At 48.4% G+C, this 16,824-nt stretch overlaps 1 protein-coding gene and 1 long non-coding RNA gene across 6 annotated transcripts in view; one reads left to right on the forward strand and one right to left on the reverse strand.

Moving 5' to 3' along the window:
• SHANK3 (SH3 and multiple ankyrin repeat domains 3) overlaps window positions 1-16,824 on the reverse strand; it is a 691,108-nt gene that overhangs the window by 530,452 nt on the left and 143,832 nt on the right. For all 4 annotated transcript variants that reach the window (XM_063926631.1, XM_063926630.1, XM_063926632.1 and 1 more), the window contains exon 2: window positions 11,237-11,276. The gene's annotated coding sequence lies outside the window, so the exon portion shown is untranslated. The remainder of the gene's footprint in view (window positions 1-11,236; window positions 11,277-16,824) is intronic.
• Window positions 1-16,824, forward strand: part of LOC134932316 (uncharacterized) — a 70,185-nt gene that overhangs the window by 24,666 nt on the left and 28,695 nt on the right. The gene's annotated exons all lie outside the window — the stretch shown is intronic.

Below are 16,824 nucleotides of genomic sequence, written 5' to 3' on the forward strand. Positions count from 1 at the left end.
CACATATCTGTGATGTGAAGCTCCTGTACTGTAAGTACAAGTATAGGCTAAATCTTAAATCACATCTATAATTATATGTATCTAAATATTTGTTATTTTACCTCTTACAATGCATGCATACAATAATATGATTTTCCCATGTTTTCAATTGCTTTCCTAAGGTTAGAAAACCAAATAAATTTAGTGTCTCTGTCAGTGGGAGTTTTATATTGTCTCTTGGGTGTTTGTTCTATTATTGGTAATACTGGGTTCTCAACCTTACTGCCATAACAGTAGAATTAGATGGGTGATGCTGACAAATAGTTTTAATAATAGTTGTACTTGAGGGTGAAGGTTAATCAGTGCCTGTGTGATGAGTGTACAGCTCTCTGTGTTAGTTAGTGCCATGTTTTCTCATAAATAATCTCTTGTTCCTGGTTCTGAATAAGTACACTCCTGTGTGTGATTAATGGGTAGCTATAGCTACAATGTCCTTTTTTGACATTACCCACCTAGAGAAATTTAGGGATGCCATGGTCTGGACAGCTTACGAAAGCAAAGTATTGCCAACGCTATATGGTTACCAAGACATTGACCACCGGGAGAAGCTTCCAAATTCAAATATTCGGCATGTTAGGAGCTGACAAAACACTGTATGAAAGAAGTGCCCTATTTTTGTATGCAAATTTGGGTCAAAAACATGCTGTTGTTAAAGGGCGACAGGACAAGGATACTACAGCATGTCCCCCATTGTATGGAGGCGGACACTACAGGGGGGTACACACGGAGCGATAATCCAAGCAATCTGACTAGATTGCTTAGATTTTCAGCAGGATCGCTCCATGTGTAGCCCTAACAGCGATAGCGATGCGCAGCCCCGCGCATCGCTATCGCTGGTGTTCACCCGTTGGGTGAATTGAGCGACCCCCCCCCCCACATGCTCAGCACAGATCGCGCCGGGAGAGATGTGTGCTGAGTGTTTCGCTCAGCACACATCTCTCAAGCATCGGGCCGTGAGTACTGGCCTTACCTCTCCCCACTCCTGCGGCCACAGTGAGACTTGGCATTACTCAGTGAGGTCTGACAGAGGGGGTATGGGTCGTTGGGTTGACACAACTTAGGTTGACAGTCATTAGGTCGACCTCTATAGAGGATTTTTTTTTTTACATATTTTTCTGTTGTTTTCTTCGTAAAGTGACTGGGAACCTCAATTAGTGCACAGTGTCCGCTTGCCATGCTTCGGGAAAGAAGCCCCGTGCCGCTGCGCTCGGCAAAGGTTTCCATTCCCAATTGTAGATCGTAAAGTATGAAAAAGTAAAAAAAAAAATTTTAAAAAGTGAAAAAAATCACGTCGACCTAGTGACCCTGTCGACCAATAGTGGTCAACCTAAGTGGTGTCGACCTAATGACCGTATCCCGTCAGAGGATGTTCTAAAGCAGTGTTTCCCAAAGTGGGCAGTAGTAGCCTCGGTTGTAATTGGGGGGCATTGACTAATAATTAGGGGGCGGTGGAAGGCTACCTGTTGTCATGCAGTGAGATCAGATGTGCTGCCTGTGAGGCACTTTCTCGCCTGCTCTCACACTGCATGGTGTATGTGTGTGTGTGTGTGTGTGGGGCGGGGGGGGGGGGGGGGGGGTGAGTGTGTACACCATAATTTCTGCACCCACTGCTGCATACTGAGTATGGTGACGCACTGTTCCACTCTGCTGCTCCTCCCTCTATTGCAGGGGTATTTATGTATCTGCCACTTGGGCTGGTGGCATATTGGGCCGCCAATGATTGCCGGCCTACAGGTGCATAGTACGACAAAGCCAATACCGCATCTAAAGGGTTCTACTCCGCACAGTCCGGCCAGCTCTCCTGTTCTCTGAAGCGCTCTTGCTGTCAATGCGGTAAATGGATTGGAACCAGGAACAGGAGCCAGCAAAGATGGAGGGCTATTCTAAGATGTGTGCTGAAGATACCCCATGAGAGCAATAACAAGATAAGTTTTGTCCTGAGAAATGCTGACTCGTGTGTAACTGCTGCAAGCATTCGCTGGTGATTATTTGTATATTGCACAAAGGTTTTTAATTGCATTTCCTTCATCATATTTAGTGGAACATGGGTTCAGTGCGGTCACAAATCTGTTATATAAAGAAACCGATTGAAAATAGATAATCGCTCTGATTTAGGAATGCTGCTGACAAAAATAGAGCTGAACATTAATACACAAGGTTCATCTTATTAGGATTATTTTTTAATGTTATGTGTTTTTTTATTTTAACATTATCCTTCGTTTTCGGAATTGTTATTTGTGTTTTTTTATTTTAATATTATCCTTCGTTTTCGGAATTTTCTGTGAGTAACTCGAATATTACTATGGTTGATTACATTTAAAAAAAAAATAATTTTAAAGCTTCAAGGTGTCTTATTTATAACATCTTTCTTTTCTATGTTGTAGGACATAGGTATAAGTAGATGGGTTGGGTTCATGTGACCGGTCAACATGCTGACGCCGGGATCCCAGCTTTTAGATGACCAGTGGGGGGGTGAGCGCAACGAAGCCCCTTGTGGGTTCGGATGTCGTGGACATAGGTCGTGGACATGCCAACCAGCGGACTATTCAGCGTTCGGGATTCCGGAGTCGGTATTGTGACCGATGGACCGGACCGTATCCCGTATAGATATATAAAAAAACACAAATTTGTCACTGCCTTTCTGTTTATCTAAAGGTAGATTTCCATGGGGGGGCGCTGAGTCATTTTTTTTTTTTTCCTGTATTTTATTTTCTCTAACGTCCTAGTGGATGCTGGGGACTCCGTAAGGACCATGGGGAATAGACGGGCTCCGCAGGAGACTGGGCACTCTAAGAAAGATTTAGTACTACTGGTGTGCACTGGCTCCTCCCTCTATGCCCCTCCTCCAGACCTCAGTTAGAATCTGTGCCCGGACAGAGCTGGGTGCATTTTAGTGAGCTCTACTGAGCTTGCTAATAAGAAAGTATTTTAGTTAGTTTTTTTTATTTTCAGAGAGCTTCTGCTGGCAACAGACTCTCTGCTACGTGGGACTGAGGGGAGAGAAGCAAATCTACTAACTGCGGCTAGGTTGCGCTTCTTAGGCTACTGGACACCATTGGCTCCAGAGGGTTCGAACACAGGATCTTAACCTTGGTCGTCCGTTCCCGGAGCCGCGCCGCCGTCCCCCTCGCAGAGCCAGAAGACAGAAGCCGGCGGGTGAAGCAAGAAGACATCAAAATCGTCGGCAGAAGACTCCTGTCTTCATATGAGGTAGCGCACAGCACGGCAGCTGTGCGCCATTGCTCCCACACTACCCACACACTCCGGTCAATGTAGGGTGCAGGGGGGGGGGGGGGGGCGCCCTGGGCAGCAATTATGATACCTCTTGGCAAAAGTAACATATATACAGCTGGGCACTGTATATATGTATGAGCCCCCGCCATTATTTTTACACAGAAAGCGGGACAGAAGCCCGCCGCTGAGGGGGCGGGGCTTCTTCCTCAGCACTCACCAGCGCCATTTTCTCTCCACAGCTCCGCTGAGAGGAAGCTCCCCAGGCTCTCCACTGTAGTCTCAAGGTAGAAAGAGGGTAAAAAGAGAGGGGGGGCACATAAATTTAGGCGCATTAATCATATATACAGCAGCTACTGGGTAAACACTAAGTTACTGTGTAATTCCTGGGTTATAAAGCGCTGGGGTGTGTGCTGGCATACTCTCTCTGTCTCTCCAAAAGGCCTGGTGGGGGTCCTGTCTTCATATAGAGCATCCCCTGTGTGTGTGGTGTGTCGGTACGCGTGTGTCGACATGGTTGACGAGGAGGGCTATGTGGAGGCAGAGCAGGTGCAGATGGATGAGGTGTCTCCGCCGACGGCGCCGACACCTGATTGGATGGATATGTGGAAGGTGTTAAATGATAAGGTAAACTCCTTGCATAAAAGGTTGGATAAAGCTGAAGCCTTGGGACAGTCGGGGTCTCAGCCCATGCCTGATCCTACAGCGCAGAGGCCGTCAGGGTCTCAGAAGCGCCCACTATCCCAAATTGTTGACACAGATATCGACACGGATTCTGACTCCAGTGTCGATGGTGATGATGCAAAATTGCAGCCTAAAATGGCTAAAGCCATCCGCTACATGATTATAGCAATGAAGGATGTATTGCACATATCAGAGGTAAACCCTGTCCCTGACACGAGGGTTTATATGTTTGGGGAGAAAAAGCAAGAGGTGACTTTTCCCCCTTCACATGAGTTATGTGAAAAAGCGTGGGATTCTCCTGATAAGAAAGTGCTGATTTCCAAAAGGTTACTTATGGCGTACCCTTTCCCGCCAACGGACAGGTTGCGCTGGGAATCCTCCCCTGTAGCAGCATGGACAGATACTCTGTCTGAGGAACTGGATACCTTGGACAAGGATACTATTTTACTGACCCTGGGGCATATAAAAGACTCTGTCCTATATATGAGGGATGCCCAGAGGGACATTTGCCTACTGGGTTCAAGAATAAATGCAATGTCGATTTCTGCCAGAAGGGTCCTGTGGACTCGGCAGTGGACAGGTGATGCCGATTCAAAAAAGCACATGGAGGTTTTACCTTATAAGGGTGAGGAATTGTTTGGGGACGGTCTCTCTGACCTAGATTCCACAGCTACGGCTGGGAAGTCAAATTTTTTGCCATATATACCCTCACAACCAAAGAAAGCACCGTATTACCAAATGCAGTACTTTCGATCACAAAAAAGCAAGAAAGTCAGAGGTGCATCCTTTCTTGCCAGAGGCAGGGGTAGAGGAAAGAAGCTGCACCATACAGCTAGTTCCCAGGAACAGAAGTCCTCCCCGGCTTCCACTAAATCCACCGCATGACGCTGGGGCTCCACAGGTGGAGCCGGGAGCGGTGGGGGGCGCGTCTCCGAAATTTCAGCCACCAGTGGGTTCGCTCACAGGTGGATCCCTGGGCATTACAGATTGTGTCTCAGGGATACAAGCTGGAATTCGAAGTGATGCCCCCGCACCGTTACCTAAAATCGGCCCTGCCAGCTTCCCCCATGGAAAGGTAATTCACAAGTTATATCTCCAGCAGGTGGTGGTAAAGGTTCCCCTCCTTCAACAGGGAAGGGGTTACTATTCCACAATGTTTGTGGTACCGAAACCGGACTGTTCGGTCAGACCCATTTTGAATTTAAAATCCCTGAACATTTATCTGAAGACATTCAAGTTCAAAATGGAATCGCTCAGAGCGGTCATTGCAAGCCTGGAAGAGGGGGATTTTATGGTGTCTCTGGACATCAAGGACGCTTACTTGCATGTCCCCAGAGCCGGCCTTAGGTATAGGCAAACTAGGCAAATGCCTAGGGCATTTGGTATGCTTAGGGGCACCAGCAGCTTCTGCTGATTAAAATGATATGCGGCATGCCTATATTCTGTGTGTGACTGCGGCTGTATGTGCATAAAAAATGCTACGTTGCAGTGTATTGCTGGAAATCACTGTAATGTAGCATTTCGTATGCAGATACATCCACAGTCGTACACAGTATATAGGCATGCTGCATATCATTTTAATCAGCAGAAGCTGCTTGTGCATCCTAGCCACATAGTAATGCAAATAAGATGCATTTTCATAAACAAAAGGCGCCTGACGTTAGCAGAGCTGCCAGCTGACTCATGCCAGGCATCTCCTTCAGAACTAGCGGCGGTGCTAGGGGGCACCAGCCAAAATCTTGCCTAGGGCATCATATTGGTTAGGGCCGGCTCTGCATGTCCCCATTTATCCACCTCATCAGGAGTACCTCAGGTTTGTGGTACAGGACTGTCATTACCAATTCCAGACGTTGCCGTTTGGCCTATCCACGGCACCGAGAATATTTACCAAGGTAATGGCGGAAATGATGGTGCTCCTTCGAAAGCAAGGAGTCACAATTATCCCATACTTGGACGATCTCCTCATAAAGGCGAGGTCCAGAGAGCAGTTGCTGATCAGCGTAGCACACTCTAGGTAGTGTTGCAACAACACGGCTGGATTCTGAATATCCCAAAGTCGCAGCTGATTCCTACGACGCGTCTGCCCTTTCTGGGCATGATTCTAGACACAGATCAGAAAAGGGTGTTTCTCCCGGCGGAGAAGGCTCAGGAGCTTGTGACTCTCGTCAGAAACCTCTTAAAACCAAACCAAAACAGGTGTCGGTGCATAACTGCACGCGAGTCCTGGGAAAGATGGTGGCGTCATACGAGGCCATTCCCTTCGGCAGGTTCCATTCGAGGATCTTTCAGTGGGATCTGTTGGACAAGTGGTCCGGATCGCATCTTCAGATGCATCAACTGATCACCCTATCCCCCAGGACCAGGGTGTCTCTTCTGTGGTGGCTGCAGAGTGCTCAGGCCCGGCGACAGGGGGGGGTCAAAGGGGACACCCGTCCCGGGCACCGACGTTGTGAGGGGCCCCAAGGTCCAGCGATGGCATAGGCAGCTTGTCATAGATTAAAATAATTATATAAATCGCGGCATCGCGCTAGCCGTGGGCCGCCCGCTGTGTAGTTAGACGTAATCAGTAACTACTCTTTTTTTTTACAGCGTTCCTCCCGGCCCTGTGGTCACCACAGTGCCCCAAGTGCAGCCCCAGGTTAGCCAGTCCCCGCCCCGATCTCCCCTCCTCTCCGAGTCTTCCCCGCCCACCCGCTGTCTCTGCTGTGACTGCTGCGCCTGTCTGGCGGCACTGGCAGCTGTGTGGCTATAAAGTGCGGCTCCTCTCCGGCACTTACAGTGCAGCAGCCTGGGCTTCAGCAAGCACCCTCTCCCCCCGGAGAGTGCGGTAAGCTCCGCCCCCTTACTCTCCGCAGCGCCTCATATTGCTGCTGCGGCCCTCATCAGCATTCAGCGGTGCAAAGAAGTGCGCTCTCCTGGGCACCAGTGAGTCAGACAGCCAGCGCCGGAGCCAGTAACTCAGTCTTCCTATGGGGTGGATGCAGGTTTGATCTGCGCAGCACTTCAGGTCACTGGGCTGGGGGAGGGCACAGGAGCACAATGGTTAGCATAACCACTGAGACTGTGTGATCAGTGGTCACTGTTTCAATCCCCCCCCATGTTCTGTCCCAGCCTTTGTCAACCCCCCCATGCTCTGTCACTATTCCATCCCCCCCATGTTCTGTCCCAGCCTTTGTCAACCCCCCCATGCTCTGTCACTATTCCATCCCCCCATGTTCTGTCCCTATTCCATCCACCCCCCCACCCCTGTGTTCAGTCCCAGCCATTGTGTCACCCCTCCTCTGTGTACTGTTCCCCCTGTGTTCTGTACCTATTCCCCCCCCTCCCCCCCATGTTCAGTCCCAGCCAATGTGTCCCCCCCCCTCTGTGTACTGTCCCCCCTGTGTTCGGTACCTATTCCCCCCCCCCCCCCCCATGTTCAGTCCCAGCCAATTTGTAACCCTCACATGTTCTGTTACAATTCCACCCCCCCCCCCCCCGTGTTCTGTCCTTACTCCACCCCCCCCCCCCATTTTCAGTCCCACCTATTGTCACCCCGCTGTGTTGTGTCACTAATTAACCCCCCCACTGTGTACTGTCCCAGCCGTTGTCACCCCCCCATGCTCTGTCACTATTTCATCCCACTCTCTGTGTTATGTCCCTATTCCACCCCCCATGTTCAGTCCCAGCCAATGTGTCACCCCCCATGTTCTGTCACAATTCCACCCCCCCCCCCATGTTCTGTCCCTACTCCATCCCTCCCCCCCGTCCATATTCAGCCCTAGCTATTGTGTCACCCCCTTGTGTTCTGTCACTATTTCACCCCCCCTCTGTGTGCTGTCCAGCCATTGTGTCACCACTCCCTCTCTGTGTTCTGTCACTATTTCACAACCACCTCTGTGTTCTGCCCCAGCCTCTGTCAGCCCTCTCTGTGTTCTGCCACTGTTACAAACCCCCCCTCCCATTGTGAAATATGGTAAGGCGCAAATTTGCAGGGGAGGTGCTGTACACCCTAGCACCGGCTCTGCATGCATTGCATCTGCCCTTTTTTTAATCAGTATTCAGAACACTGTAAACCTGGTATTACTGTAGAATGCATATTTATCTGTGTCTTAGACATTTTCAGAAAATCAGACATGGCCCATGAGCAATCATCTTCATGAGATCACATTTGGCCTGTTATGTGGCCATCTTGGAAGTATTTCGCATTTACTGTACAATTGCTGCCTCTACACGCTCCTACCAACCCCTGTCCTGATCCCCTTGGCACATGGGAGTGCAAAATATGGGCGTGTGTGTGTGTGTTGGGGGGGCCCACAGAGATATCGGTGTACCGGGCCCCACGATTTCTGTTGCCAGCCCTGAGAGTGCTCACCTTCTCGAGGGCCGCAGGTTCGGCATACAGGACTGGGTCCTGGTGACCACGGATGCAAGCCTCCGAGGATGGGGGGCAGTCACTCAGGGAAGAAACTTCCAAGGGTTGTGGTCAAGTCAGGAGGCTTGTCTGCACATCAATATCCTGGAACTAAGGGCCATATACAACGCCCTGAGTCAAGCGGAGCCTCTGCTTCGCAACCAACCGGTGCTGATTCAGTCAGACATCATCACCGCAGTGGCTCATGTAAACCGCCAGGGCGGCACAAGAAGCAGGGTGGCGATGGCGGAAGCCACCAGGATTCTTCATTGGGCGGAGAATCACGTGCAAGCACTGTCAGCAGTGTTCATTCCGGGAGTGGACAACTGGGAAGCAGACTTCCTCAGCAGACACGACCTCCACCCGGGAGAGTGGGGACTTCATCAAGAAGTCTTCACGCAGATTACAGATCGATGGGAACTGCCACAGGTGGACATGATGGCATCCCGCCTCAACAAAAAGCTAAAAAGGTATTGCGCCAGGTCAAGGGACCCTCAGGCGATAGCTGTGGACGCACTAGTGACACCGTGGGTGTTCCAGTCGGTCTATGTATTTCCTCCTCTTCCTCTCATACCCAAGGTACTGAGAATCGTAAGAAAAAGAGGAGTGAGAACAATACTCATTGTTCCGGATTGGCCAAGAAGGTAACCGGAACTGCAAGAAAAGCTCACACAGGACCCATGGCCTCTGCCTCTCAGACAGGACCTGTTGCAACAGGGGCCCTGTCTGTTCCAAGACTTACCGCGGCTGCGTTTGACGGCATGGCGGTTGAACGCCGGATCCTAGCGGAAAAAGGCATTCCGGATGAAGTTATTCCTACGCTGATAAAGGCTAGGAAGGACGTGACAACAAAACATTATCACCGTATATGGCGAAAATATGTTGCTTGGTGTGAGGCCAGGAAGGCCCCAACAGAGGAATTCCAGCTGGGCCGGTTCCTGCACTTCCTACAGTCAGGAGTGACTATGGGCTTGAAATTGGGGTCCATAAAGGTCCAGATTTCAGCCCTATCCATTTTCTTTCAGAAAGAACTGGCTTCTCTTCCTGAGGTTCAGACATTTGTTAAGGGAGTGCTGCATATTCAGCCCCCTTTTGTGCCACCAGTGGCATCTTGGGATCTCAACGTGGTGTTGGATTTCCTGAAATCCCACTGGTTTGAGCCACTTAAAACCGTGGAGCTAAAGTATCTCACGTGGAAAGTGGTAATGCTTTGGCCTTGGCTTCGGCTAGGCGTGTGTCAGAATTGGCGGCTTTGTCATGTAAAAGCCCCTATCTGGTTTTTCATATGGACAGGGCAGAATTACGGACTCGTCCACAATTTCTGCCGAAGGTGGTGTCATCTTTTCATTTGAACCAACCTATTGTGGTGCCTGCGGCTACTCGTGACTTGGAGGATTCCAAGTTGCTTGATGTAGTCAGGGCTTTGAAGATTTATGTGACCAGAACGGCTGGAGTCAGGAAAACTGACTCGCTGTTTATCCTGTATGCATCCAACAAGCTGGGTGCTCCTGCTTCAAATCAAACCATTGCTCGCTGGATCTGTAACACGATTCAGCAGGCTCATTCTGCGGCGGGATTGCCGCATCCAAAATCAGTAAAAGCCCATTCCACAAGGAAAGTGGGCTCTTCTTGGGCGGCTGCCCGAGGGGTCTCGGCATTACAGCTTTGCCGAGCAGCTACTTGGTCAGGTTCAAACACCTTTGCAAAATTCTACAAGTTTGATACCCTGGCTGAAGAGGACCGTGTGTTTGCCCATTCGGTGCTGCAGAGTCATCCGCACTCTCCCGCCCGTTTGGGAGCTTTGGTATAATCCCCATGGTCCTTACGGAGTCCCCAGCATCCACTAGGACGTTAGAGAAAATAAGATTTTACTCACCGGTAAATCTATTTCTCGTAGTCCGTAGTGGATGCTGGGCGCCCGTCCCAAGTGCGGACTTTCTGCAATACGTGTATATAGTAATTGCTTAATAAAGGGTTATGTTATGTGGCATCCGTTGGGTGATGCTCGATTGTTGTTCATACTGTTAACTGGGTATGTTATCGCAAGTTATACGGTGTGATTGGTGTGGCTGGTATGAGTCTTAACCTGGATTCCAAAATCCTTTCCTTGTAATGTCAGCTCTTCCAAGCACAGTTTCCTTAACTGAGGTCTGGAGGAGGGGCATAGAGGGAGGAGCCAGTGCACACCAGTAGTACTAAATCTTTCTTAGAGTGCCCAGTCTCCTGCGGAGCCCGTCTATTCCCCATGGTCCTTACGGAGTCCCCAGCATCCACTACGGACTACGAGAAATAGATTTACCGGTGAGTAAAATCGTATTTTTTGTTAAATTTGGGGCGGTAGTTTGAGAACCTCTGCGCTAGACTATTACAGACACAAAAGAGATCCATATTTGTGTGTGTTCCTTGCTGTGCGGATTAATACCTAGAATCATTTACTGCATTTAGCTGCCTTGTACATGATACTAATCTATGGTATCAAGGAATTTTGTCACATTTTATTCAGGCTACCCCTACACTAGAAATATTGTACAGAAAATTCTCCCTGTCTTCTCTTTCTGCATTTGCTGGTTCCCTTTGGGAACAGCTACTCTAGCTAATAAATTATGTGGTATAACTGTAGGACAAAGAAGCTTACAGCTGTATTTTTGTCCAATAGCTTCAGGACAGAACAACAAGATTACCTGATCCCATAGGAAACCGGCAGTTGCAGAGAGAGGACATGAGGCTATAGGTAGTGATAGTACCCTGTGGTTGCATGCTACACAAATGGTGGTACAACAAGTGTAGTCTCATTTTCACTGTATTATGATTACAATATAAATATAAACAAATAAACAATAACAAAAAGTGACCGTCTAAAAATTGACACAATACTTTTCATGTTTGTACCTCTCGAATGTTCTGCTCACAGATATCTGGACTTTGGTTCCTAGAAAAAGAGAAAAACAAAAAATGTTGAATTTAAACGGTACCATCAGCCAGTATATGCCTATGATAATATCCCACATTCTAAAATGCCAGTGATTCTGAACAGCGGCCATTTTTTCGGAGACCTGCCCATGCGCTGTAGACTCTGGCACAGTGCCAGAGTCTCGAGTGCTAACAGCGGCTACGGGAGAGAGGGAGCCTACACACGGACACCAGAAAGGTAAGTATACAAGAAATGGGTGCAGTATATGCAGTGTGGGTCCCCTCTGGACTCAGGGGCCCGTGTGCACCGCACTGCCTGAAGATGCTGGGCTGCCCCTAGATACCCATCTGCCTGCACTGCCAGCTCCTACTGTGATAGGAGCAGAGTGCTGCACGCAGGGCCGGTGCTAGGCTGTCTAGCGCCCCCCCTGCAAATTATAAATTTGCACCCTCGCATATATGCGTCGCAATAATACGTGTGGTCTCACAAAAGAGGGCCGTGCCCACACAATACTACCCCCATTTTAAAAAGTTCAGCTGAAGGATGATATTGCTGCAGGATATCTGGAGGTAAAATTACAACATGGTTGATAATATAACAGCATCTATAAATCTTTTTTTTTTACGAATAAAATCTTGAGATTATTAGCACAGCCACAGCTGAACTGTTATGGCCACATAACAAATGTTAGGATAACGGCACACATTTGCATGACAACAACACATGTGCTCCACCTTCTCTTCTTATACCATCCCTCTTTTTGTTACACTCACCATATTAACATACAGGAATCTACTTTCTGTAATGCATGGAATTTTGCATAAGGGCTTTTTTTCCATAATTTGTAGCACCATCCCAAAAATATGCTACGGTACATATAAACATTCTCTTCTTCACACAATCCCTGCCATTCACTTCTCTATTCAGTTGTGTAGTAGTGTTCCTCATTGTGATTTATAGAAGTAATGTCCAACTATTTTACATTTTTCAGAAAAAAAAGTATTTCCATTTTTTCTAAACTTTCTAGATATAGATTTTTTTAGACACAGTGGGGGGAATTCAAATGTTTGAAAAGTCAGTTGGGTGTCTGTTTTTTTCCTGTCTATTAGATAGGAAAAAACAGACACCCAGCTGACTTTTCAAACAATTGAATATCCACTAATATGTGTATAACATCAGACCAGTACTCAACGCAACATCATTCTGTATAGGTCATTCTGTTCGGAATCTCTGCTTACTGATAAAAGTGTGCTGATTACTGGTCAGGATATCTGTTTACTAGTTAGTTATGTACTAACTACTAGTCAAATTTGTATTGTCTACTTCTTTAGGTCGCACTAAATACGAATCAGATGGATACTACCTACTGGCCAAGAAATGCTAATTACTGTGACAGAGAGGGTGGTGTTATTACATAGAAACATAGAATTTGACGACGTATAACCCTTTTTTACCTCAAACCTTATTTGATTCTTATTTCTTTGCAAGGATATCCTTATGTCTATCCCTTGCATGTTTAAATTGCTCTACCGTCTTAGCCGCCTTTGATGGGAGACTTTTCCATTTGTCCACTACCCTATCTGTGAAGTAATTTTTCCTCAAATTTTCCCTGAACCTCCCCCCTCCAGTTTCAGTTCATGTCCTCATGTTCTAATACTTCTCTTCATTTGAAGAATGTCTCCCCTCCTGGACTTTGTTAAAACCTTTGATATATTTTAAAGTTTCTATCATGTCCCCCTTTCCCTTCTGTGCTCCAAACTATACATATTGAGATTTTTTAGTCTTTCTGCGTATGTTTTGTGATGTAGGCCATGCACCATTTTAGTTGCCCTTCTTTGTACAGTCTCTAATGCAGGGGTGGCCAACCAGTCAGAGTTAAAGAGCCAGAAAAGATCCGTAGTAAAGGGCAAGAGCCACTATCATGCGCGTGCCCAGAAATGGGGCGTAGTCTAGTTTTCACAAAGCCACACCCCATTTTTGTGCGCGCACCTTTCGGTATGACATTTGTAGGAGTATGACCTTGTGTCATAACCCCGTTTTTAGTCATGTTGTACAGTGCCACATACATATAATGCTCCAGTACAGTGCCACATACATATAAAAATGCCAATAAATGGTGCCTCCACAGTGCCAGATACATATACCCCCCTCCACAGTGCCAGATACACATATGTCCACACAGTGCCAGATAAATATATGCCCCCAGTGCCAGATACACATACCCCCACAGTGCCAGCTATGCCCCCAGTGCCAGATACACATGTCCCCACAGTGCCAGATATGCCTCCAGTGCAGATACACATGTCCACACAGTGCCAGCTATGCCCCCAGTGCCAGATACACATGTCATAACAGTGCCAGATATGCCCCCCCAGTGCCAGCTACACATGTCCTTACAGTGCCAGATATACCCCCGTGCAGATACACATGTCCCCACAGTGCCAGCTAAGCCCCCAGTGCAGATACACATGTCCCCACATTGCCAGCTATGCCCTCAGTGCCAGATACACATGCCCCCACAGTGCCAGATATGCCTCCAGTGCAGATACACATGTCCTAACAGTGCCAGATATGCCCCCCCCAGTGCCAGCTACACATGTCCTTACAGTGCCAGATATGCCCCCTGTGCAGATACACATGTCCCCACAGTGCCAGCTAAGCCCCCAGTGCAGATACACATGTCCCCACATTGCCAGCTATGCCCTCAGTGCCAGATACACATGCCCCCACAGTGCCAGATATGCCTCCAGTGCAGATACACATGTCCTAACAGTGCCAGATATGCCCCCCCCAGTGCCAGCTATATATGTCCTTACAGTGCCAGATATGCCCCCAGTGCCAGCTACACACGTCCTTACAGTGCCAGATATACCCTCGTGCAGATACACATGTCCCCACAGTGCCAGCTTAGCCCCCAGTACAGATACACATGTCCCCACAGTGCCAGATATGCCCCCAGCGCAGAGACTCATGCCCCCACAGTGCCAGCTATGCCCCCAGCGCAGATACACATGCCCCCACAGTGCCAGCTATGCCCCCAGCGCAGAGACGCATGCCCCCACATTGCCAGCTATGGCCACAGTGCAAATACACGTCCCCACAGTGACTCACCCCCCCCCCCCTTCCTTCAAAGTGCTGCTCACCGTGCTGCTGCTGCTGGGAGGGGAGGAGAGCGCGCGCCTCTCCTGTTCCTCTGACTCCGGTGGCAGTGTATATCTTCCATTCAGCTCCGGCCCGTGAACCAATCAGAGATCGCGATCCGGCAGCCAATGAGGAGCCTTAGCTGCCGGACCGCGAGCTCATGGTCCGGCACCGAATTGATGCTAGACATCGCCGCAGGAGTCAGGGCAGGAGAGGCACGCGCAGCGCTCTCCTCCCTTCTCCTCACACGCTGCTGAGAGTCCTTTGAAGTAGCGCAGCGGTGGCCAGGGACCAGATCGAGCCGCATGCGGACGATGAAAGAGACGCATGCGTCTTGAGAGCCGCGGGTTGGCCTCCCCTGCTCTAATGTATTAATGTCCTTCTGAAGATATGGCCTCCAGAATTGAACACAGTATTCTAGATGAGGCCGTACCAATGACCTATACAGAGGCATTGTTACGTCTTTCTGCTGCTAATTCCTCTCCCAATGCAGCCAAGCATCTGACTAGCCTTCCTCATTGCTTTGTTACATTGCTTACCTGCCTTTAAGTCACCTGAAATAGTGACTCCTAGATCCCTTTCCTCTTCAGTATAGTGCCATTAATTCTATATTTAGCCTTGGGATTTTTGAGACCCAAGTGCATGATTTTGCATTTTTTTGGAATTAAACTGTAATTGCCACATTCTTGACATCAGTTTTGCACATTGTGAGAATCTTGCATTCTAAAGTGAAGCTTGGCTTTTAAGTAACGTGTGAGTTTGAAACAGAAGCAGGGGAGTTAGGATGATGGGATGCCGGCAATTGAAATCTCAGCACGTCCTGACACTTGGCCAGAATGCCGGTGCCAGAATCCCGACATCACTTGGAATGCTGACGCCCGAGTCCAGACAGCCACACCTATGCTGACCAGGGAAGGGAGAAACCCATGTAACCAACCTCCTAGTGCTTTATGTGATCTTCAGTAAGTGAAGGCAGACTAGCTATTGGAATCAAAGGAAAGGCTGCCTTCATTTCCTAGCAATAGTTGGCTTGACTTTCAAATGATTAGAACCAGTCCCTTTAGGCAGATGTCCAATTACGTTTAATCAACTATTCTCAGATACTTCAATCTTAATTGTTCAGTTTAATAAGATGGATACGTAGAATATGTTTCTCTTGCTTCCTAGGGGATACTGAGAATCCATTTAGTACCATGGGTTGTAGACGGGTCCACTAAGAGCCATGGGCACTATAAAAGTTTGATTGTGCTGGCTCCTCCCTCTATGCCCCTCCTACCAGACTCAGTTTAGAAAATGTGCCCGGAGGAGCCGGTCACGTCTCTGGAAGCTCCTGAAGAGTTTTCTACATTAATTTTAAAAATAGGATTTTGATAACCTACCGGTAAATCCTTTTGTCCTAGTCCGTAGAGGATGCTGGGGATGACATCAAGACCATGGGGTATAGATGGGATCCGCAGGAGACATGGGCACCATAAAGACTTTTCATTGGGTGTGAACTGGCTCCTCCCTCTATGCCCCTCCTCCAGACCTCAGTTGTAGGAACTGTGCCCAGGGAGACTGACATTTCGAGGAAAGGAATTACTTAATTAGTGGTGAGATATCTACCAACTCACACCCTCAACCATGCCGCACACATGGCATTCAACATAACACACACCAACAGGCATGAACCAATTGCCGCAACATGCTGAAACCAAGAAACACAACTTGTGTAACTCTAAATAACCAAACTGCAGGTAAAGTATGCACTGGGACGGGCGCCCAGCATCCTCTACAGACTAGGAGAAAAGGTTTTACCGGTAGGTTATCAAAATCCTATTTTCTCATACATCCTAGAGGATGCTGGGGACGACATCAAAACCATGGGGTCTATACCAAAGCTCCAGTACGGGCGGGAGAGTGCGGATGACCCTGCAGCACTGATTGACCAAACTTGAGGTCCTCATCGGCCAAGGTGTCAAACTTGTAGAACTTAGCAAATGTGTTTGACCCTGACCAAGTAGCTGCTCGGCAAAGTTGTCATGCCGAGACCCCCCGGGCAGCCGCCCAGGATGAGCCCACCTTCCTAGTGGAGTGGGCCTTTACCGACGTCGGTAACGGCAAACCAGCCGTAGTATGAGCTTGCCGAATCGTATTTCTAATCCAACGTGCAATTGTTTGCTTGGAAGCAGGACAGCCAATCTTCTTGTGAGCATACAGGACAAACAGAGCCTCTGTTTTCCATATACGAGCCGTTCTAGAGACATAGATTTTCAAAGCTCTAACCACATCTAGAGATTTTGAATCAGTGAATGTGTCAGTAACTACTGGCACAACAATAGGTTGGTTTATGTGGAAAGAAGACACAACCTTCGGAGAAAATGTTGCCGAGTCCTCAACTCTGCCCTATCTTCATGGAAGATCAGGTAAGGGCTCTTGTGAGACA

This window comes from Pseudophryne corroboree, chromosome 6, assembly GCF_028390025.1.
Source record: "Pseudophryne corroboree isolate aPseCor3 chromosome 6, aPseCor3.hap2, whole genome shotgun sequence".
In the NCBI taxonomy this organism is placed as follows: domain Eukaryota; kingdom Metazoa; phylum Chordata; class Amphibia; order Anura; family Myobatrachidae; genus Pseudophryne; species Pseudophryne corroboree.